General features: G+C 38.8%; 1 long non-coding RNA gene across 3 annotated transcripts; it reads left to right on the forward strand.

The window, feature by feature from the left end:
* Positions 1-169: 169 nt before the first annotated feature.
* On the forward strand, positions 170-23,615 carry LOC139036234 (uncharacterized). 3 transcript variants are annotated; one of them, XR_011488940.1, is made up of 5 exons: positions 170-253; positions 14,028-14,088; positions 15,164-15,194; positions 16,926-17,103; positions 23,368-23,615. It is a non-coding gene; the product is annotated as an uncharacterized lncRNA (long non-coding RNA). The 3 variants fall into 3 exon arrangements; XR_011488942.1 differs by having other exon boundaries at positions 16,969-17,103; XR_011488941.1 differs by lacking the exon at positions 23,368-23,615 and adding an exon at positions 20,089-20,729.
* Positions 23,616-24,358: the final 743 nt, after the last annotated feature.

Here is a 24,358-nt window from a genome sequence, read left to right on the forward strand (position 1 = left end):
ATGAGCAATAGATCTATTTGCCTGAGCTAGAGATTACAGGAATAGCAAAGTCATGCTAATATATAGAGTAAGGTATGTGGGAAGTCTATAGTTTTAGAATTCAGAGTCCTAGCTAGATATAGTGGGGAATGGTTCTGATTCTCAGAGCCCTATAGTTACCGGAATTTATGAGCATTCTGTTAAGCCAGCATTAGAAGAACCACGGGAGCCCAATGATGAAGGACTGGCATTATGCATGCGTAAATGGAAAATGGCAAGTACTTCAGTTAAAATATAAAGAACTGTCCTATAAAGGACTGTCCAGAATTGTCTGAACTCTGCACGCTTATAAAATCCCAACCCAAGTCCCTGCTGTCATAGATTTCTATTTCACAAATGACAAAACAAGGCAGAGAGGTTAAGCAACTTGTCTATAAAACAATCAGTTCAGTTCAGTTCAGTCGCTCAGTCGTATCCTACTCTTTGTGACCCCATGCAGCATGGCCTCCCTGTCCATCGACAACTTCCAGAGCTTACCCAATCTCACGTCCATTGAGTTGCTGATGCCATCCAATCATCTCATCCTCTGTCGTCTCCTTCTCCTCCTGCCCTCAATCTTTCCCAGCATCAGGGTCTTTTCAAATGAGTCAGCTCTTCACATCAGGTGGCCAAAGTATTGGAGTTTCAGCTTCAGCATCAGTCTTTACAATGAATATTCAGGACTGATTTCCTTTAGGATGGACTGGTTGGATCTCCTTGCAGTCCAAGGGACTCTCAAGAGTCTTCTCCAACACAACAGTTCAAAAGCATCAGTTCTTCAATGCTCAGCTTTCTTTATAGTCCAACTCTCACATCCATACATGACTACTGGAAAAATCATAGCTTTGACTAGACGGACCTTTGTTGCCAAAGTAATATCTCTGTTTTTAATATGCTGTCTAGGTTGGTCATAGCTTTTCTTCCAAGAAGCAAACGTCTTTCAATTTCATGGCTGCAGTCACCATCTACAGTGATTTTGGAGCTCTAAAAAAAAAGTCTGACACTGTTTCCCCATCTATTTGCCATGAAGTATGGGACCAGATGCCATGATCTTAGTTTCCTGAAGGTTGAGCTTTAAGCCAACTTTTCCACTCTCCTGTTTCACTTTCATCAAGAGGCTCTGTAGTTCTTCTTCACTTTCTGTCATAAGGGTGGTGTCATCTGCATATCTGAGGTTATTAATATTTCTCCCGGCAATCTTGATTCCAGCTTGTGCTTCATCCAGTTCAGCATTTCTCATGATGTACTCTGCATATAAGTTAAATAAGCAGGGTGAAAATATACAGCCTTGACATACTCCTTTTCCTATTTGGAACCAGTCTGTTGTTCCATGTTCAGTTCTAACTGTTGCTTCCTGACCTGCATACAGATTTCTCAAGAGGCACGTCGGGTGGTCTGGTATTCCCATCTCTTTCAGAATTTTCCACAGTAGCTATGAAACAATAGCTACTCAGTGAGAGTAACAGAACTTGAAATCAGATCTGGCTGATTTGAAATCTATACTATCCACTGTTCTGCTGTTTAAACTTACAATCCATTTTCCATGCAGTTTCTTTGTGCAGTATTTTCTTTCCTATTTAGATAGCTTCAGGATGTAGTTCATCATTCTATATACAGGCTGGGCCCTAAACTATTGCTAGCAATGCTAAGAAAAGCACAAAATAAAATTAATAAATCTATGAAACTTATATCAACCAATTTTTTTTTTCTCAAAAAAGGTTGGAAGGGAGGTTATGTTTGACAAAAAAGAAAAGCAGAATTTAATCTCAAATCAGACCCATAGCTCATTTTCTATCCACACTGATCAATTGCTTACCTCATATCCAATCTGAAACATTTCTCTTTTTCTCTACCAAATTGTATGTCTCACTTTTTGAACCTCAGTTTTTAGTACACATTTTTTCCTTGATGTTTACTCACATAAAATCTTTTGAAACTAATATTCAGATTATCCAGAATTGCTTAATATGCATTTATACATGTGAATAGTTTAAAGAGTATATTTGTGCTCAGTCACTGGTTGTGACCAACTCTTTTATGACCCCATGGACTGTAGCCCACCTGGCTTCTTCCTCTGTCCACAGGATTCCCCAGGCAAGAATACTGGAGTGGGTTGCCATTTCCTTCTCCTGGCAGTCTTCATGGACCAGGGATTGAACCCATGTCTTCTGCATTGGCGGGTGGATTCTTCTCCACTGAGCCACCTGGGAAGCCTATATTATAAAGGTAGCTTATTACTTTTTAAATTCATGTGTGTATGCATTGTTTACAAAACTTAAGAGTATAAATTCCTTAGAGACTTCTAATATAGCTTTATTTTATTTGATAGTTCTTTATGGAATAGGGTAGATTATAATATTAGAACCACAAGTGTGAGTATTTTTATCAAAACCTGCAGTACATATATTCTTAATTTTTACAAATATAACTGTGAAAAGGCAGTTGCAGCTTAATGCTTTTCTTTCTTAGAGTTCCCTGCCCTGGATAAATTCTCAGCTATAAATAAATTGAAAGTTTTAACTTAGTAGGGAATTAGTGTGCTTTTTCATTTTTATCTTGCTTATTTTTTTTGTAGACAGGAGCTTGCAACTGAAGTTCATTCAGACTACATTTTTGTTTCTTGAATGGAGTTAAACATTCTCTTAAGGGAAAGGCAAAGATCACATTTTTATTTTCACCTGTTTTCTTCCATTTGCTCCCATAACTAAGTAATGATATGGTAATGATTTCACAGAAATGAGCATTTTCTGCAAGTCGAACATTACCATATATGACTTTATTTTGGAGTTTTGTTTTCTACTTTTCTTCCTTCAGAAATTACTGTCATTCTTAAATGATACTGTCTATTTTTACTGAGCTTTATAATATGGCCCTGCTAGGACACCAAATTATTTTTATGTGCCCCAAAGAGTTTTCCATTATTTAAATGTGTTTGTTTAATGTTACCTTGCTATTCTTATTTCCTATAAGTGCTAAAGAAGAATATTTTTCAAACCATTTTAAGAACTCTCACATAGTATATTTTAAAGACATGCCAAATAGTGACGTGGGCTATGGGACACAATATTTCACATGAACATCTGTCTGGATTGTCTTGAGTACAGAGTGGACTCATTCTGGGTGTAACGCAAAATGTGAGAATAAGGAACACGTCCCAGGAGAAAGCATACTCTGTCATATTGCCAAGTGTGTAGAGTGTATAGATTCATATACAGTAAAGTCAGCTGGAAGGGGAGTTTGAAAAGAAGATGTCCAAGGATCTTGGAAAGTCGATTCAAAAGTCATTTGAAAAGTGCTTATTTTGGGAAAGAGCTAGTATGACTGCACATTGAGAAATGAATTAATGCATGGAAGGAATGCTGTCTCCACTGGCCATCAGATTTTAATAAGTGTCCAACTTTAGGGCTCATTGATACGTGTGACCGCTTAGATTTGGGATTTGTATAAATATTTTGCAATAAGAATGATTTTAAATTAGCCAAGTGATATATGGGCAAGGTGGTGGTGGTTTAGTCACTAAGTCATGTCCGACTCTTGCGATCTTATGGACTGTAGCCTGGCCGGCTCCTCTGTCCATGGGATTTTCCAGGCGAGAATACTGGAGTGGGTTTCATTTCCTTCTCCAGTATGGGCAAATGACTCTCTCAAATTAAAAAAAAAAAAAAAAAAAAGGTGTTGTTTGTATCAGGATTAGGGAAACTTATGTTTAAACTTTCTGTGTCTGGAGACTGCTTCTTTAAGTTCTAGTTCAGCATAAAGAAGGGGAGATCACTACAGATCAGCCTAACTGCAGTCCTGGTGTGAAACGACGGTATGTGCAGGAAGGAACACAGTCATATGTGTATTCTGGCTTTGTCATGACCTTTCCTCTTCAGTCCCTCAAGCATAGAATATATGCAAGATAGATAAAGTAGGAACATAAATCTTCTGTCCCAAATCCCAACCTACCTGGAAATATATATATATATATTTTTTTTTCTACTGAGATAATTAGGACTGGAGCCAAAGCAGTTAAAATATCTCTAAGATTTTACCCAAATTGCAGGTTATTTTGGGAGGGCAGAGAAAGGGAATGGTGATGGGGAAGGGGCAGATCATAGGAGCCTAGAAAGAGAATGAAAGAAAGAATGCAGAAAAATAGAGATAGGATGAAAACAAGAGTCTCTCTGTTCTCCCAAACCAAAGATCTAGCCTGCCTTAGTGTCCAGCTGCCTATTAGGAAGAAGGAAGAGAAGAATGAGTGAAGAGAGATAGAGCAACTTGGCCCAGTCTCTTAACATTCTGGAATAATTGAACATTAAACACCAGGGCTCTTTGACTCTCTTGATAGGATCTACCGGTTATGTTTCCTCTCAATTTCTTTAATGAAGATATTTTTAAGGCATATTTTAAATGCCCAAGGGGCTCTAAGCTGATAGTTTTTCATTGCCTTAGTTTATTTGGAACATTTTGGAAATATAATGGCATTGTCTTGTAGCTTTCACTGTTCCAGTTTAGAAATCAGATCTTGGTTTTATTACTTTCCTTTGAATATAAGCTGTGAATTTTTATGTCTGTTTTTAAGACACAATCTCTGTGTTTTTAGCAGTTATGTTACGATGTACCGCGCGCGTGTGTGTGTGTGTGTCTGTGTGCGTGTGTGCTTGGAGATTGTAATACTTTTGAAATAGTGTCCTCTATAAGTTCTGAAATTATCATTTTTTGGAAATATACTCTCTATTTTCTTTTTCTTGCATTTGTTAGCTCTCTCTATCTGTATCGTTAACCTCCATCAGTGTATTCCTTGTGTCTCTGAAACCTTCCTATACTTTCTGTTCTTTGGGAGGAGTACGTTCTCCAGATGTTCTAGTTCATTGATTCTGTCTTTAGTTTTGTCTACTCCACTGCTAAATGCATTCGTTGTATTCTAATTACCCTCGATGCATTATTATTTCCATTTGGTTCTCTTTCACATATCTTCTAATTGTCTGTGAAAACTCTTAATAGGGCATTTTATTTTATTTGTTGAAATTATGCAGCATATTTATTTTAAATTGTTTGTGGGATGTATCCATTATGTGTCCTCACTTGCTCTATTTCATTCTCTTCAAAAAACTTACGTGTTTCTTGTTTGCCCAGTGGAGTATATTGCTAATAAGCTATTGAGAAGTACTTTGAGGTGTAAGGAAACTCTCTGCTTTCTTTGAGAAAGTTTTTATTTCCCTGTCAGGAGCCTAGGGATTTTGTCAGTTCAGCTATCTTGTTTTCAGCAACAACAGAATCTCAGTCATCACCAAAGGGGATCTATGTCATGTTCCCCTTACTTTTATCATAAAACTTTTTTAGTAACCCAAACCTAATTTTTTTTTTTTTTTGGTTGGTTGGCTTGTTGGACTACTTCAATTTTTGGTGCATCTGGAACTCACATTTTTAATCTTTTAATACCAGAGAACAATTAAACTCAATTGGTACTGTCAGAGTCTCCTCAGTATCCTTCAGAATCATCAGGCTATCCCCGAGTATTTAAAGTCTACAAACGGGGTTGTTATGTTGGATCTTGGAAGCTTCTCAATATATTGCTACAGATTTTAACAGATTATTCAGGGTTTCTCATTTTTCTCAGTAGGAGACTTTTCCTGAATTATCAATTCTGCCATTTGCAGGAGTTGAATTTCATTTTCTGGGATCAAATGTGAAACTGCAAATTATGAAGAATAGTCTTTTTTCTGATGGAAAAACAGCTTAGAAAAAATAGCTTCAATCTATCATAACCAAGTAAATAAAAGGCCCATTCACCAAGACAGAAGAGCAACTAGTAATACTGTGAAAGCATCTTCCCACTCACAGATCCTCAAAGATACGCTTACTGAGGGGAATGCCGAAGCAGCCGTTGCTGCTCTACCATCAAATCCAGTACAATTGTATAGTGTCCTAGGCAGCATAGCACAGGGCTACAGCTTAAATTTTAGGTATTAAATCTATGGAAAAACGGCACAGTTTTTAGTGATGAAATTAAGCTTAAAAGTGATTCCTCAGTCTCTTTTTGATGGGGCTTCCCAGGTGGTGCTAGTGGTTAAATATCTGCCTGCAAATGCAGGAGATAAAAAGAACTCACCTGCCAATGCTGCAGACGTAAGAGAGGTGTGTTCGGTCCCTGGGTGGGGACAATGCCCTGGGGGGCGGCATGGAATCCACCCCAGTGTTCTTGCCTGGAGAATCCCATGGACAGAGGAGCTTGACAGGCTGTGATTCATAGGGTCGCAAAGAGTCAGGCATGCCTGAAGAGGCATAGCACATGCCCAGGGATAGTCAATGTGCCACAAACTCCGGACTGTGGGTTAGCACCTTTTCTGGGTTCTGAAGTTTCATCAAAAGAAACAGGAATTCAATTTTTATATAATAGTACATTGACAAGGCAAATATTTATTTGGCTTCCTAAGAATATATCCTTGGTGGCTCAGAGGTTAAAGCATCCACCTACAATGCAGGAGACCCTGGTTCAATCCCTGGGTTGGGAAGATCCCCTGGAGAAGGAAATGGCACCCCACTCCAGTATTCTTGCCTGGAGAATCCCATGGACGGAGTAGCCTGGTAGGCTAGTCCACAGGGTCGCAGACTTGGACACGAGTAAGCGACTTTACTTTCTTTCTCTCACTTTTTAAGAACATAATAGCATATGAACTACTGAAAACATTGCCTTGGTTGCCAAGATCGCAGTAACATTAACTTGAGAAAGAACTCTTCAATGTTTCATGAAAGGGAAGAAAAAATTTTTTTTATTTATTAAACATATGAATAGGCAGACAACTATAAGCAACTTTTTATAAAGCGGACTGAAGACAAAATTAAAGGTATATCCTTTCCTATGAAACTAAGGTAATTTCTTCCGCAATACTTGCTAACTGTCACTTGAAAAAGAATTAAGGAGTGACAAATCAATGCCTGTGAAAGTGACATTTATCATTTGGACAGGCTCTTCTTAATCCTCAGATTGATTCTATAACTTCTTTCAGAGTGATTCACTGAACTTTTAACTGAAAAAATAATTTTATACACTTATTCAATGATGATGTTGCGTTACAATTCAGGAGGAGAGCTTTTTTACATGTCTCTCCAACTAAAAAGCTGAGGCTTAAGCTCTAAACAGCGCCAATGGCCCCTGCGGTGTAGGGTAACTGACCAGCTGCTAAGACATTTCAACAATTGCCATAGCGCAGGAAGTTAACATATTTATCAGATACTTGAGATGAAAAAATGGTATTCATGGGGACTTTTTACCCTATGCCATCTGGTCCTGAGGTGCCTATTACATCTATTATTGACTCATTAAAGTCAATGAGGTGAATAACACAATTAAACTTGTTTACTTGTCATGTAACAGCCAGTTAACATTGAAATGTAACTTCCAGTTTCCGGCCCACATTGTGGCAGAGAACTATCCCGATAGCACCAGCACCCAGAATTAATCTCAGGCTAAGATCTCGCAAAACTATAGTGCAATTTACAAGTACATGAATATTTGAGGTTACTTTCAACACACCAACAACATATAAGTTACCATGAAGATCAGTCTTTATAATTAAAACAATAAAACAGAAATAAATGGCCAATGGGGACCAAATACAGGATCTGTATTCCTGAACTCCACTAATCATTCAGCTGCAGATGGCTTGCACCCCTGCAAATAGTTCTCAGAAAATATGGGTCCATTTCTATAGGCAGGGCAGAGACAGGCAGAGCTATGAGATAGAAAAGTTTATTTCCATGAAGCAGTTTAAAATTTCATGATCAGATAAGCTCTTAAATATGAACCTAAATGGCTGCAGTAAAATGAAGATATTATTTTTATTAATTTGTGTCTAATATTCCATAGTGAAAAGAATGCAAACAGAATCTTTTGATTTTCATATTGTATCTAAGAAAAACACTATAACAAAAGGTTTAAGACTATAAATATTTATTCAGCTGTATAGTAATAACACCTTCTTCAAGTATGTGTAAATGGGATAATGCTTGAAATAAAATGTGAATTTTTCATTTATAAATGCTTATGGATATAAATCAAGTAGACGTCATGTGTTCATTATACCTATTGGAAGTTCAGACAAACTAATAAAATGCAAGGTTTAAAATGAAGGCTTTCCACAAGGAACTCCACTCAACGTCATGTGGCAGCCTGGATGGGAAGGGAGTTTGGGGAGAATGGATACATGTTCATGTATGGCTGAGTCCCTTTGCTGTCCATCTGCAACTATCATACCATTGTTAACTGGTTATACACCAATGTAAAATAAAAACCTTTAAAATTTTTAAAAATAAAGGCTTTCTGAATAACTGTTCATTGGTTTCAGAGGTAAGAGTGGGTCCATTAATGTAATTGTTCATGCATTTGACTAATAAAAACTTGGGAAAGAAAACCAATGTGACACAGGGAGAGAAAGAGACACTTTCAACCACAGTTGTGCATAATGTTTTCTGAAAATTTTTGAAGCCAAAACCAACTTTGGGTTATTGTCTCACCTGTATCAGTTTGCTCACCCAGCAACTGATATACCACTCTTTGTTGTTGTTCTTGTTCAGTTGCTAAGTTGTGTCCAGCGCTTTGGGGACCCCATGGCTTGTAGTGCATCAGGCCCCTCTGTCCATGGAATTTTCCAGGCGAGAATACTAGAGTGGGCTGCCATATCCTTCCCCAGGGGATCTTCCGACCCAGCGATTGAACCCACCTTTCCTGCATTGGCAGGTGGGTTCTTTACCACTGAGCCACCAGGCAAGAAGCCTGCCACTCTTTAGGCTGAAGAAAATATTTATTCAACCTAAAAATGATGTCTTCCTTCTCAGCATCAAATTCTTACCAATCAGGACACATGAAAAAATCTTCAAATTTTTTTACATATACTATCAATATATCTTTTAACAAACCTAGACAAATTGGTTCAGTCAGTAAAGAATCTGCCTGCAATGCAAGAGACCTGAGTTTGATCTCTGAGTCAGGAAGATCCCCTGGAGAAGGAAATGGCAACCCACTCCAGTATTCTTGCCTGGAGAATCCCATGGACAAAAGAGCTTGGTAGGCTATAGTCCATGACATTGCAAAGAGCTGGACATGACTGAGGGACTGACACTTAAATTCTTTAATCATTATTTCAGAACATTCTAGAGCATTGATTTTTATTCAGAGTGTAAGGTTTCCATGTATCTTTGAGAAACAGTTCTAATATTTTCTAGCCTTACATAGAAAAGGGCAAAGGTTAAACTTGTGTGCATGTTGAGCAAATTGATAATTTTCAAGTCATAAAAGTTCTTTCCATTAAAGTGTGTATCTCCAATAGCTCTTGAGAGAGCAAACACTGCTTTAAAATCAGATTGATTTCAATTTGGGTCAGTCTTGTGACTGTCTAATCCATTTGAACATACAATGTAGACTTCAAGTACTTAAAGAAAAATGAAACTCCATTTGCTTTTTTTACACATGGAATTTAAATCATGTAAAAATAAACATACATTCAGAAATTCTATAAATCCTGGAAGCTATTCAGGAGGAAAAGACTAGAGAAGACATTTTAGAAAAATACCCTTATATCACTTGGAATTTTCTCTGTGTGTATTCTAAACAGACAAAAAAAAAAAAAAATAAGTGTATAAAGCTAGGCTATTAATTGTCAGATCAAGTAACCTTCTTAAAAAGGAAAATTGATCCTCAAATGGACACTTGGGATGAAATGATAGTAGCCAATCCATATGGAGCAGAGTAAATAAATACAGGTTTAAGTATTTCATTTTGGAAAAATGAAAAAAGAAGGAAAATTTGAGACGATGAAGGTCACTTAATGCATCTATGATATATATTTAATTAAGATACAGACTGATTTAATAGTGAACACAGGCTGGAAAAAAAACCCACTAACTTTTAAAATAAAGTATTTTTAAACTAAACTATTTTTCCTTTCATCGTATGAGCACTAATTTACCTATGATGGATATAACCCAGTGGGAAAAGCAATTTTGTGGAACCAGTGATATATAAAATGCACAGTAACTTTTTACACCTTGTGTAAAAAATGAATTTACATCTCATGTGAAAAATACATTTAAAACAATTGCTGAGCACTCTTCAAATAAAGTGCCATGGAACGTCTCATAATATCGAGTGAGTCGTAATGCGTTCAGATATGAAGACGTAAAGCTAGACAAGAAAAAGCATCCGCGGTCATGCAAACTAACACTTTCGGAACTTTTCACTGGCACACCAGGGTCTGAAAGCCCCTGAGCGGTGTAGAACGTGTTCGGAATGACACACGCTCTGTTTCCTCAAAAATACAACAGTTCCAGTTCTGCTGAGTGGCTTGCCAGCATCTTGCTTGTCCCCGTGCCTCCTACAGCTGAGAGAACTTTTTTGGACAAGTTTAGAACACTGAACATGAACTCCTCAGCATTTTGGTTTATTCTGGGGAAAGCAAAACTTCCTGGGTTTTTTTTGTTTTTTTTTTTTTAATGCTCTAAAGGATGACTGAAAAGTCTCAACAGTCTTCACGGATATCAAATCGCCCTAAAAGGCTGGTGTTTTGATGATTTAAGTGTAAATGAATCAAAAACAGATGGATTAAATTTCCGTAAAGATACATAAGGTTGTAAAAATCAGGGGCAAATTCATTCCAAAACGGGCATTGGGGTCTTTGACTTCAAGTGTTTGAAAGCAGTTCAAGATGTCGGAGGAAATCAGCCTGCAGACAGAACACACCATTCAGACTGAATTTTGTTGCAGGGCAGACATGTTTTGTGTTGAAAGAGGAGATTTTTACATGCCTCAATGAAGCCAGATAAACAGTGATTGAAAGAGATCATGGAAAGTAATAGACATGATGCAAAGTAGTGTATCTATGCTTTGCCAATTTCAATTCACCATTTGGAAATTTATTTAGAAAGTAGTTGATGCTTTCATGAACTTTTCAGACTACATACATTTCATATCATTTTGTTGAAACCTCACCTTAAAAGAAACTCCTTTAGAAGTCTAAAATATCAAAGAAAGATGGAAAGTGGTCCTATACTTGGGCAAAAGAAGGCCAGAGTACTGGAGTCGGTAGACTTTCCCTTCTGCAGGGTTTCTTCGCAACCCAGGGATTGAACCCAGGTCTCCTGCATTGCAGGCAGATTCTTTACCAATTGAGCTATCAGGAAACTCAGCCAAACAAATTGAGAATAGAGTCCATTACCCTGACCACCTTTTCAAACTTAAATATTTTTTGAGATATAAATTCACATATCACACAACACACTCATTTTGTATATAATTTAATGATTTTTAGTGTTATGCAAACAAAACTACAATCAAGTATAAGACATTTTGATCACACAAAAAGAAGCCCCATTCTCAGTGGTCACTCTGCATTTCCACCGATCACTCCCACCCCCTCCTCCCAGACTATTATTAACTCCTTTTTGGCTCTATGGATTTGACCATTTTCAAAATTTCAAATAAATTAATACATACAAGTAGTGTTTTTTGACTGGCTTCCTTCACGTAAAATTATTTTTTCAAGGTCTATCCATACTATAACAGGCATCAGTACTTTTTTATTCCCAAATAATGCAGCTGTTGTTGCTGTTGTTGATATTCAGTTTCTAAGTTGTGTCTGATTCTTTGTGACTCCATGAACTGCAGCACACCAGGCTTCCCTGTCCTTCACCATCTCTTGGAGTTTGCTCAGACTCATGTTCATTGATTCAATGATGCCAGCCAACTCTCTAATCCTTTGTCACACTCTTCTCCTCTTGCCCTCAATCTTTCCCAGCATCACAGTCTTTTCCAATGAAATGACTCTTTGCATCAGGTGGCCAAAGTATTAGAACTCAGCTTTAGCCTCAGTCCTTACAATGAATATTCAGAACTTATTTCCTTTAGGATTGACTGGTTTGATCTCTTTGCAGTCCAAGGGACTCTTAAGAGTCTTCTCCAGCTGCACAATTCAAAGGCATCAATTTGGTGCTCAGCCTTCTTTATGATCCAACTCTCACATCCATACATGACTACTGGAAACATCATAGCTTTGACTAGATGGACCTTTGTTGGCAAAGTAATGTCTCTGCTTTTTAATATGATGTCTAGGTTCACCACAGATTTTATTCCAAGGTGCAAATATCTTTTAATTTCATGGCTGCAGTCACAGTCCAGTGATTTTGGAGCCCAAGAAAATAAATTCTGACATTATTTTCACTGTTTCCCCATCTATTTGCCATGCAGTGATGGGACCAGATGCCATGATCTTACTTTTTTGAGTGCTGACTTTTAAGCCAACTTTTTCACTCTCCTCTTTCACCTTCATCAAGAGTCTCCTTAGTTCCTCTTCACTTTCTGCCATTAAAGTTGTATAATCTGCATGTCTGAGGTTCTTGATATTTCTCCCAGAAATCTTGATTTCAACTTGTGAGTCATCCAGCCTGGCATTTCACATGCTGTACTCTGCATATAAGTTAAATAAGCAGGGTGACAAGATACAGCCTTGACGTACTCCTTTCCCAATTTTTAACCAGTCCATTGATCCACATCTTGTTCTGTTGCTTCTTGACTGACACACGGATTTTTCAGGAGACAGGTAAGGTGGTCTGGTATTTCTATCTCTTTAAGAATTTTCTAGTTTTTTTTTGTGTGTGTGTGTGATTCACACAGCTAAAGGCTTTAGCATAGTCAGTGAAGAACGAGATTTTTTTTCTGGAATTTTCCTGCTTTTTCTATGATCCAATGGATGTTGGCAATTTGATCTCTGGTTCTTCTACCTTTTCTAAACCCAACTTGTACATCTGGAAGTTCTTGGTTCACAGACTGCTGAGGCCTAACTTGAAGGATTTCTGAGCATGATTTTGCTCGCACGTGAAATGAGTGCAATTGTATAGTAATTTGAACATTCTTTGGCATTGCTTTTCTTTGGGATTGGAATGAAAACTGACCTTTTCCAGTCCTGTGGCCACTGTTGAGCTTTATAAATTTACTGGCATATTGAGGGCAGTGCTTTCATAGCATCATCTTTTAGGATTTGAAATCTCTCAACTGGAATTCCATCACCTCCACTATCTTTGTTTATAGTCATGCTTCCTAAGGCCCACTTGACTTCAAACTCCAGGATGTCAGACTTTAGTTGAGTGATCACACCACCATGGTTATCTGGGTCATGAATATCTTTTTTTTAATAGGTCTGTGTATTCTTGCCATTTCTTATTAATCTCTTCTGCTTCTGTTAGGTGCTTGACATTTCTGTCCTTTATTGTACTCTTTCACAGTTATTAATTTGTCATTGGAGTTGGATAGCATCATGGAAAAACCAGCTTTGGAAATCGTAGGTTTAAATCTCAAGTCCACCTCTTTGTTAGCAAATATGCATGGAGTAGGGTCGGAAGGAATCTTGATCTTTGAGCTGATTCTTTGTCTCCTCTTGGCCATTGTGGGGATTTCTCCTTCTCCCAACCAACAAGCCTCCAGGTGTGTGGAGTACCGCTCCGTTCTGTGGAGTGGTGTTAGGGAATGTTGTTAGGAGGGACAGCACAGTGGTTATGACTTTGATGGCGCATCTTATTTTCATTTAATTTTTATAATCCTTCAGCTATGAGAGGAGAATGAGAACACTCTCCTTCAAAGCACTGTGATCATCAAATGTGCACAGTGTGAGCTATTCTAGTATGCACTGCATGCCTTCAAAATAACAGATTCTCCAGTTTATCTATATCCTGTCATTTTGCTTGGATTTTGGTTCAGTTTTAGGACACTGCCCCTTCTCTACCCACACGCCCTCCACGGATGATGGCTCTGGCCGCTTTCTGAGCCCCGCGCTCCGCTCTTCCTCCTGCAGACCCATAGCTTCTCGGCTGTCTCTCAGGCATCAGCTCACCTCCCTCCCTGCTTTGCACACGCTGTTCCCTCTGCATGGAAGGCTCAACTTTTGACCCTGTGTCTTGCTCTCTCATTTCCTATGGGTTTCAACTCGACCTTGGCGTAACCTACCTACATCTGGTAAATATTTTCTTTTTCTTAACAGCACTTAATACCATCTGACAGAGGGTAGGCATGTTCCTCGGCCACAGTAAAATCTCATGAAGGTAAGAACCTTTATCTTTACTGCCTCTGCCCCCTGCCCCCACCACCAGTTAGAAAACTGTCTAATATAAAATAGATACTTCATAAATACTGATTTAAAATTTTAGAGTTAAGTGTTTCCTTTGCATATACCCTGACATAAAATATGACATTTTCAAGACATGTGAAAGTCATGTAATTCAACTTTCTGATACTGTTTTAATGGTCCCAATGGCATTCTACAGTCTCTACCCAAAAGAGGACTTTGCATTTTAAGGATTTCTTTAGAGTCAGTGCTTCCTACTTGGTATGTGGCTCTCATCAGAATTCTCTAGCCACCCCTCCCCATGTCTTACTCCCCAGAGAACCAGTTTGGGGGTGGTGTTTGCACAGCAGAATTGGACCAAATATTCAACAATAGATATACATTTTTCCTGGCAACTGAGGATGTTATGAGATCATGAAAATTGTTTAGATTTAATTTAGCTCTCTCTTCAGGAATAGACACTTTTTTTGACAAATCTATCTCCAAAAAGTATTTAGATTAGAACAAGCCTTCTCTTTGCATTGTACATGAACAAAAAGGAAATATACAGTGGACTTCAGTTTGGTTGTAGTGTCTGCCCCAGAAGGGTAATAAATGGTCTGTGAGCACATTCTCCATTCTAGAAACACAAGGTAGTGAACCCAGGGGATAAAGGCAGCTTCTCTGTTCAGCTCAGGCTGTTGAGATGGTAAAAGTGATACCTTCTTCCTTGACAAAATGCACCCCATTTGAGGAAGTGAACTGAAAACTATCAGTTTATTTGAATCTTCTTCGGTTCTACAGTTGATGGAAAATCAAAGTAATGGAGAAGCAGTGTTTATCTCTTCTCCTGATTGCATTTCACTGGGATGAAAAATTTCAGAATAGAGTTGTCCCAGAGAATAGTCATCTTTACAAAAGTAAAAAATTTAAATTAAAATATTAGTTTTATTATTTTATATTTATTTTATTATTTTGTATTTGTTGTTTTTATAATAGTCTCAACTTGATGAAAAGTAATTCCTTGATTTTCCTGATAGACCTGTTTAATTGTTGATTTCTTTTAATAACAGACTCCTAGAAGAATCATCACATTTTTGAAAGGTATGCTGTTGTTTAGTTGCAAAGTTGTGTCTCACACTTTTGCGACCCCATGGACAGTAGCCCATCAGGCTCCTCTGTCCATGGAATTTCCCAGGCAAGAATACTGGAGTGGGTTGCTATTTCCTCCTGCAGGGGATCTTCCTGACCCTAGAGATTGAACCCATGTCCCCTGCATTGGCAGGAGGGTTCTCTACCACTGAGCCACCAGGGGAAGCTCCTTTGAAAGGTTAAATTCTCACTACTCCAAAAATGGCCCTTGCTCAGGCCTGAACACTCAGCATCCCCTTGGAGTTCCTGGAAACGAAAATTCTCAGGCTACCCCAGGCGTGCAGAATCAGAATATGCAATTTTTTAACAAGATCTCCAGGTGATTCTCGTGCACATTAACATGTGCGAAGGGCCAGGTTAAACGCCTCCAAGTCTATTATTCAAATACGTTCAGGGATCAGGCAGGCGGTATAAAGAGGCAAATGCGGCTTGCTGTGAGGTAGGATACCTGAGATAGGCTGAGGAGAGCTTGACAGCAAGCACATTATCCTTTGAAGTTCTCAGTCTAAAGTGAGGATAAAATCATACGCTGTGCAGGTAAAAAGATCACTTGCTGTATTTTCTGTCTCTATGCTGAAACTGAATCATTTGGCATGAGTTACAAAAAAAAAAAAAAAATGCTATTTTAATCAGATCCACACCAAACTGAAGCCAAGCTTGATGAACTAGAATAGAACTGAAGATAAGGATCTTGGGGAGCAGAGGACATATTAAGGCAAAATTTTGGAACTAGAAAGACCAACAGGAGGGTACCAGTTCACCAAATTAATAAGAGAGAGGAGTATAGGAAGAGATGGCCTTCCCAGGTGGTGCTAGTGGTTAGGAATCCACCTCCCAAGACAGGAGACACAAGAGACATGGGTTCGATCCATCCCTGGGTTGGGGAGATCCCCTGGAGAAGGAAATGGCAACCCACTCCAGTATTCTTACTTGGGAAATTCCTTGGACAGAGGAGCTTGTGGACTATAGTCCCTAGACTCGCAAAGAGTTAGGCACTGCTGAGCATACACAAGTGCGCACACACACACACACACACACAATCATAGAAAGAGGAAGCTTAAATAAAACTTTTGCTCCTTTCCTCTCTAATCCAAAGAGAAACCAGGTCCTCTGGAAGCCAGTAACGATTGTGTCCAAGGTCACGTCCTTGAGAAGTGACCGATCTGAGAATCTATCTCAACTCTGCCTAATCCCACAGCTCAGGCATCACTGGTGCTAGAGCCAAGGGCAACCCTGACCTACTTATCACTGTTAGGTTTCTGTGGTCATGCTAACTGACCAAATCTATGCCACGTAAACTGCGTCTTCTTGCCTGTGATTGAATTACCCTATATACTATAGCCTTATCACCACCCTTCTACAGCCTCGATTTCTGACCTGTGAAACGTTAAATTCCAACCAGAATTTTATTCTCTCTTTATAAATTCATCTTTTCTTTCTGCTAAAACTTTTCTGATGTGACTGATATGAATGCTTTTCTGTATATCTATGTTGCCATGGCCTTGGTTTTAAATCTCATTTACATTGATTGCTTGAAGTTTCATTTTTATAGCACAAGTTTGTTTTTCTCCTACTCATCCCAAATCCATATATGACAATATGATTTAACTTGGGAGTATTTATTGGTGATAGTGTGTTTCATTCTATCATGTGTTTTCCCAACATTGTGGTCTGTCGGTTCAGTTGCTCAGTCGTGTCTGACTCTTGGCGACCCCATTGACCACAGCACACCAGGCTTCCCAGCCCATCACCAGCTCCTGGAGCTTGATGAAACACACGTCCATCAAGTTGATGATGCCAACCAACCATCTCCTCCTCTGTTTGTCCCCTTCTCTACCTGCCTTCAATCTTGAACATTGTGGTAAGTTATTCTAATTGCTCCTATATCTCTTGGCTCCTAAATATCCAATTTCTTTCAGCTACTGAATTTTTTGCTTGAGCTTAGAGTAGTCTCTATTCATTCTGCCTACTCTATAAACTCAAGTTCTGTGTCCAGCTTACTGAGAACTAATCTGGATTTGATCTGCAGTTTCTCATCCTCTGTACTAACATGTTGGATTGGATAATCCTTTATTTGGGGGACAGTATTTTGCAATGTAAGATGTTGATGCACAGAGCTGACTCATTGGAAAAGACTGTGATTCTGGGAAAGATTGGAGGCAAAAGGAGGAGGTGACAGAGGATGAGGTGATTAGATAGCATCACTGATTCAATGGACATAAATTTGAGCAGACTCTGGGAGATGGTGGAGGACAAGGGAGCCTGGTGTGCTGCAGTCCATGGTATCACAAAGAGCCGGACACAACTTAACAACTGAACAATAGCAACTGGACACAGCCTGGGAGTTGACAAATGCTCCTCCCCCCAGCCAGATCTTGTCAATCAAAATTGTCCCCAAATATTGCCATATGTTCTGTGGATCACAAAATAACTCCTGGTTGGAAACCACTGTCCTCCTGAAACTTACCTTCCTGAAGTCACTGATGGCCAGGACCAAGAGTCCATCCATTTCCAGGTTCCCCTGACTGCTGGCAGCTGGGAGCCGCTGTTGAAGTTTCCCTTCTGGGTTCTCCTTTGCATCCTCCTCTGCCTTTACGTGAGTTCTTTTTCCAAGGCCCAGCAGCAGATGGGGGTGCCCCTGAGTTCCTTTCCCCTTCTTGGTAAGATTGCCCCATGGTCATTGTTGCTTTCATGGCTTTCACTCCTCTGCTACGTTTTTTTTTTCTTCTTTAGAGTAGAACGTAAACTTTGCATGGATTTTTAAAAATTGGAGTATAATTTCTTTACCATGCTGTACTGGTTTCTGCTGTACAGTGGAGTGAACCAGCGATATGCACACATGTACCGCCTTCCTCCTGAACCCCCCACCCCTCCATCCCAGCCCTCGGGGTCATCACAGAGCACGGGGCTGAGCTCCAGGTACGATGGAGCAGCTTCCCACTGGCTGTCTATGTTAACACGGCAGCGTGTGTGATGTCGCAGTCCATTCCACTTACCCCTTCCCCCCTTGTCTCTGTATGTCCTGTGTCTCTATTTTTGTGCTTGAAATAGGTTCACCTGTACCATTTTTCTAGCTCCCACATATATGTGTTAATATAAGATATTAATTTTTTCTCTGTCTTCTTACTTCACTCTGTATGGCAGACTCTAGGTCAAGTCCACGTCTTTACAAAGGACTCAATTTCATTCCTTTTGATGGCTGAGTAATATTCGATTGCAGATGTATTCTGATGATTGCTGGGCCTTCATTTCTAGTCCCTGACACTATCCGGAGCCTCACACCTCTGGATATTGGCCTTGGTTCCTCTGCCAGCATAGATGCTTAGTTTGTCCACTGTGCAGGTTTATTTTCTCCAACATACCTGGTATCTGTCATGCATCTCTTTTATCACTCTCTGTCCCCAATATCAACCAAGACTTTCACTCATCTCAAATTAATTACTAACTTTTTGTTCATAAAATTTCCCTGGTGGCTTAGATGGTAAAGCGTCTGCTGGCAATGCGGGAGACCCAGGTTCAACTCCTGGGTTGGGAAGATCCCTTGGAGAAGGAAATGGCAACCTGCTCCAGTATTCTTGCCTGGAAAATTCCATGGATGGAGGAGCCTGGTGGGCTACAGTCCATGGGGTCATAAAGAGTCAGACACGACTGAGAGACTTCACTTTCTCTTCTTTCTTTCTTTTCTTGTTCATTACAAGCAAATACATTCTGAATCTAGTTTCTCCAACAAAGCTTCATAACATTTACCTACACTGTATTTACAATCTAAGACATGGTCTCTGTTTACCTGGTCCTCTAGACTTTGGTCCACAGTACATATTGCTGAAAAATTAACTGTGCTAAGAAATAAATTTGATTATCATTCCATTGCTCAAAAGAACTGTGCTACCATGCTTGGCTGAGTGTAATTCACTTTAATACAGCACTTACATGCCTTCATGATCTAACCCAATGCATCTTTCTAGCATCATCTTCCTTGGCAACCATCATGCACTCTCTGGACATTTTTTTCTATGACTGCACTGAAGATTTTGATCTTTTCCCATCCTTCGTGACTCACCCAATGCCCGGCTCACAATCTTTTACTGATCCTTCCTGAAAAAGCTCAAATCCCATTCCACTTTGAAAGGAAAGTCACAAAGGCAAAAGTAGGAACTATAAAACTATTGTTAAGTATCACAGTGTACGCTTAAAAAGTATCCTTTTAAAGGTTTGTTTCCTCCAGTGAGCTATCAGGTCATACAAGAGTCACATCCTGTGGATGCCAAACCCAATGATTATTTGTAACTTAAAGATATTTAATTGATTTAGATGTACATTTCACAAGATTGAGAAATGAAAGCAAAATGTATGCTTTTAAGTGCCTCTGTGCATTCATGTGTGTGTGTTTGTTGTATGTATGTGTCTGGAAAGAGAAATAAGGAGAAAATGAGGTTATCTGAGCTGCATTATTAAATAAGGTATATTTTTACAAAATAATTTCTCTTAATTTAATGTTGTCTACACCATGCAAACATTAAAAATTCACAAAAATTAAAAGAAAATAATGTTATTTTGTATGCAGATGAAAGTGAAACTTTCATGGAGAGAAAAATAATATTATCATACAGTTGCTCATATTTTAATCAAATTGACTGCTAACAAATTTCATATCTCTCAGAAACAGGAATGCAGAAATATATTTTGAAATGCAATAGAAAGAAAAGTATTGTTTGCATTAAATTTTACACTATCAAATGCCTGGGTTCCTTGTTATGAATCTTACATGCTGAGTATATTCTTTGTGTCTGGTTTAAATGCAAACACTTTCCGTACCTTCACCCAATTAATTTCATTCTCTTAGCAGGACCAAGATGTACTTTGAATTTCAGCTCTACTCATTCTGGGCTAGAGTCTTTGAATTGGGCTTGAAATTGATGCAATCTTGAAAATGAAAGGCCAGTACTTAATCTGCTAATCTTCTTCAAAATATTGACTCAGTGTCCACGGATGTTCATCAGTGCTGAGGGATAAATCAGTAAAGCTCTCTTAATGGAGTTTGATCAGTGAATGCAGCCACCCATGTTCTCAGGGCTCAGTCTGGTAACTGAGTCAATATGTTCAAACCTATCATTCAGGCATAGTGATTTCATTAAAGAAAAGACACCTTTGCCTATTCTTTCTAATTGTTTTAGGAGTTGCAGTTCTGCTGGTAATTTACTACATTGACTTGTAAATGGAAGGAAGACATTTGTTAGGAATTCTTTCTGGTACTCTTGATCACTATACCAAAAAAAAAAAAAAAAAAGGATAATAGTAAGAAAAGGTATGAGCATCAACAACAGAGGCTCCCCCCACCCTCACCCCACCAGTAACGCTGAATTATTTGAGACTGATGAACACTTATAAGATCTTTAAAAGTTCTCCTGCTAACTTGCACGTGTGCATGCTGAGTCACTTCAGTGTGACACTATGGACTGTAGCCCGCCAGATTCCTCTGTCCATGGGATTTTCCAGGCAAGAATACTGGAGTGGGTTGCCATGCTCTCCTCCAGGGGTCTTCCCAACCCTGGGATGCAACTCACACCTCTCATGTCTCCTGCATTGGTAGGCAGGTTCTTTACCACTAATGCCCACCTGGGAAGCCCCCTGCTAACACACATAGCATTTATTAACAGTATGATGTTACTTGCCATCAAAATAAATTTTGAAACCTCTTTTCTCATTTGATAGGTGGGAATGTAAAATTTAAGTTCTGCAGAGAACCCGCTCTCGGGACTTGTTCTTTGGTTTACTAGCTCTCACTTTGGTGGCAGAGCATAGGTCTGGGACAGTATGCTCGATTTCCATCTACTCATATCCCCTTTTCCTTTGAAGAACAGAATCATATGCAGCTGCTGCTCCATCAGGTGACTGTCAACTGATTTCAGAGCTTCATCCTAATTAGATCAATAAAAGCTAATCCCTATGAGAGTATAAATAAGTCTTGCCAATTGCACACTTAATTTAGAGAGAAGTAGTACTATTTTCAGTTAAGTGGAATTATTATGACTGATCCATTGCTCATCTTCACCATTTACTTCCCTGGATCACTGAGTCGCAGATGTAAGGCTAGAAATGTACAGCGGATGTGTAGAAAGAGCAATGATGGCTTGATACTTACAGCTGTTCTGAGACTTGTGGGTTGATTAAAGAAAAGGGAAAAAATTGGTTTTGCAAAAGGTCACATCATTTTCTTGGCAATTGCTCTCTATGGTAGAAGCTCTAAAACAATTACACATATGGGTGTGAAAGTAACTTAAAATCATTCCACTTGACCATCACAAGGGAAGGCCAAGGAGGAACCCAATACAGCGATCAGAGCTCTGGCTCTTATGCAGGTGGCTCTCAGGTCAATTTCTCCATCGCCTGTAATAACGAAACCACCTCTGCCCAGAGCAGCTTTAAGGGGAATGTGCCTTAACCACCAATGGAGTCACTTTCTATTGACCAGGAATTGATTTGGTCCCTCACTCTAGCCTCCATGCAGAGCCATCAATTACAATGTGCTTACTGCATCAGAGGTGGATGCAAATGGTATGCTCTGGTCAGTAGGTCAAAAACCTTAAGAAAGGAGATTGTGTTCTTGTTATGACAAAATACACTGATTGGAAGGTTTTACAATGTGTCGTAGATAATGTAATTAGGTAATTATTGTAATGTAATGTAATTATTTTAAAATTGATCTTAGCTTTCTAGTCTATTAAATCTTTCTTTTGACATTTATTTTGAAGTGAAATTATATCAATATGAATCTAATTCCTTAATACTATATATGGGTAAGCTGGGATATAAAAATGCATTTGTTCACACCCTATTGAATAAAATACGATTTCAAAAGCTATTTATGAGCCTATATTTTACTTACAGTTATTAAAAATAATACTTGTTTAATTAATAAAATGTAAGTATCAAATTTCATTCTAAGCAAGACAGTCATCACAATTTCTATTCTATAGTTCTTAAATTAATTTTACACCTGGGTTTTTAAATCACTTCTTGTGAATCATCACCACCTAAGATTGTGCTGATGCGTATACCTAACTCTGGAAGTGGAATAATTCTCATTTCCTTCCCATCATGGCTCAGCTTCAGCACAATCTCCCCTCTTTGTACTGTCTGGAGAACATCATGATATTTTTTCCTATTTAGACAATAAGGCAGCTGAGAGAACACTTTTCCGATTTCACAGAATAATATATCATTGATCTTGAATTAAGATTCATACAGAGGATGAGATGGTTGGATGTCATTGCCGACTCAATGGACATGAGTTTGAGTAAACTCCAGGAGTTGGTGATAGACAGGGAGGCCTGGCTTACTGCAGTCCTTGGGGTCACAGAGTCAGACACGACTGAGCGACTGAACTGACCTGACCGACTGATCTTGAATTCACATATTATATAGCTTTCATACACAAGAAAGTACCCGCATTTTAGGGAAATATACCAACTCAAATATATCATCTGTGCTTAGAGAAATAAAAAGTGTTTTTTATATATATATATATATATGCACACATATGAAAAGTGAAAATAGTATATATATATATATATATATATATATGTATTTAGCATCAGACCAAAGAGTTTGATTTTAAGTAAAAATAAAAGACAACTTTTTTATTTTCACCATAAACTTTATTGAATAACATATTCAAAGATGCATAATTGAAAACACACACACACACATATAGAGAGCCACAAACACAAACATCTGCCCAGGTTACCTGGATGTCAGACGCTCAGGTAACGCCTCCCTTCTTTTGCATTTGCCTCACAGCGCTGTGTGGAAAAGTCTGCTGGTGTGTGCGTGTGTGTGTGTGCTCCGTAGCATCTGCTTCTTTGATGACCCCATGGACTGTAGCCCGCCAGGCTCCTCTGTCCGTGGGATTTCCCAGCAAGAATACTGGAGTGGGTTGCCATTCCCTTCTCCGGGATCTTCCCAACCCAGGGATGGAACCCGTCTTCTGCATTGGCAGGTGGATTCTTTCCCATTGAGTCATCTGGAAAGCCCGGTGGTTGTATAGATTACTAAACTTAAGGAAGTCATTTTTGCCTTTGAACAGAACAGAGGGGATAATCATATGCACTTTTTTGGCTCTTAGGCAACCAGGAATAATACAAAAGCAGAGACTTAGCAGTGGATCAAGGCTGCAGCCTTCCAACCGTGTGACTTGAAAGGTTCCTGGTCTGGCACTCAGTAATCCTTTCTCTTGGTAAGTGACAGGGATTAATATCAGTGACAGAAGAAAAATGCAGAAACAGGAAAGACAGGATTCTGTAATCTCTCAAATGATGCTGAATAGCAAAAACTGACAGAAAGCCATAAAAACTAAATCCTTGTTTCCAAATAAAATCTAGAACAGCTTTATCTGTCTACGAATCTGATGATTATTCATTTTTGACACGATACTTTTCCCCATTTCATGCATTCACATTTACTATAGGTGGGCGATGATAGATCATCCAGCTGGGATCTGGGGGTTTGGAATGCTTCACTCTTGAAAGTCTCTTCACAGTCCTAAAGAAATGGTCATTTCATCATTGAATCAGATGCTTGCATGTAATTGCATTTTGGATACACATGCACTCACATACTTACACAACTGCATTTAAACTTCAAAGAGAAACTTTCTGAAGGGCATTTGTTTCTGATGGAAATAAAATAAGAATGAACTGCATTCAAAGAGTGAGGAAAGCTGAACACAGGAGACCTCTGTTTTATTGTGGTTTAGCTCATGGAGCAAATATGTTTAGTGGCTTCGGTCGACTTCCTTAGAAAAATGTCCACATTAAAACTGACCACCCAGGTTAGCAGAGTCTGGCATAATGCTAACATCCTGGAAAACAGAAGCCTCTCTCCAGGGCCAATGTCCACTTCCAACTCTTACTAAATTTCTTTTCCTCTGGGAAGAGATTTAAGGAAAATCAAGAGAAGTTATTCTGTGGGTCTAAAATACTACAATAAATCAGGCACTTTAAACCCATGACTACTAAATCAAAATAATTTATTATCCTCTATTTTTAATCATAAATGGATACCATCAACATAAGAGCAACCGAGAATGAACTATTCCCCAGCTGCTTGCAAAATTT

This window comes from Odocoileus virginianus, chromosome 8, assembly GCF_023699985.2.
Source record: "Odocoileus virginianus isolate 20LAN1187 ecotype Illinois chromosome 8, Ovbor_1.2, whole genome shotgun sequence".
Lineage (NCBI taxonomy): Eukaryota > Metazoa > Chordata > Mammalia > Artiodactyla > Cervidae > Odocoileus > Odocoileus virginianus.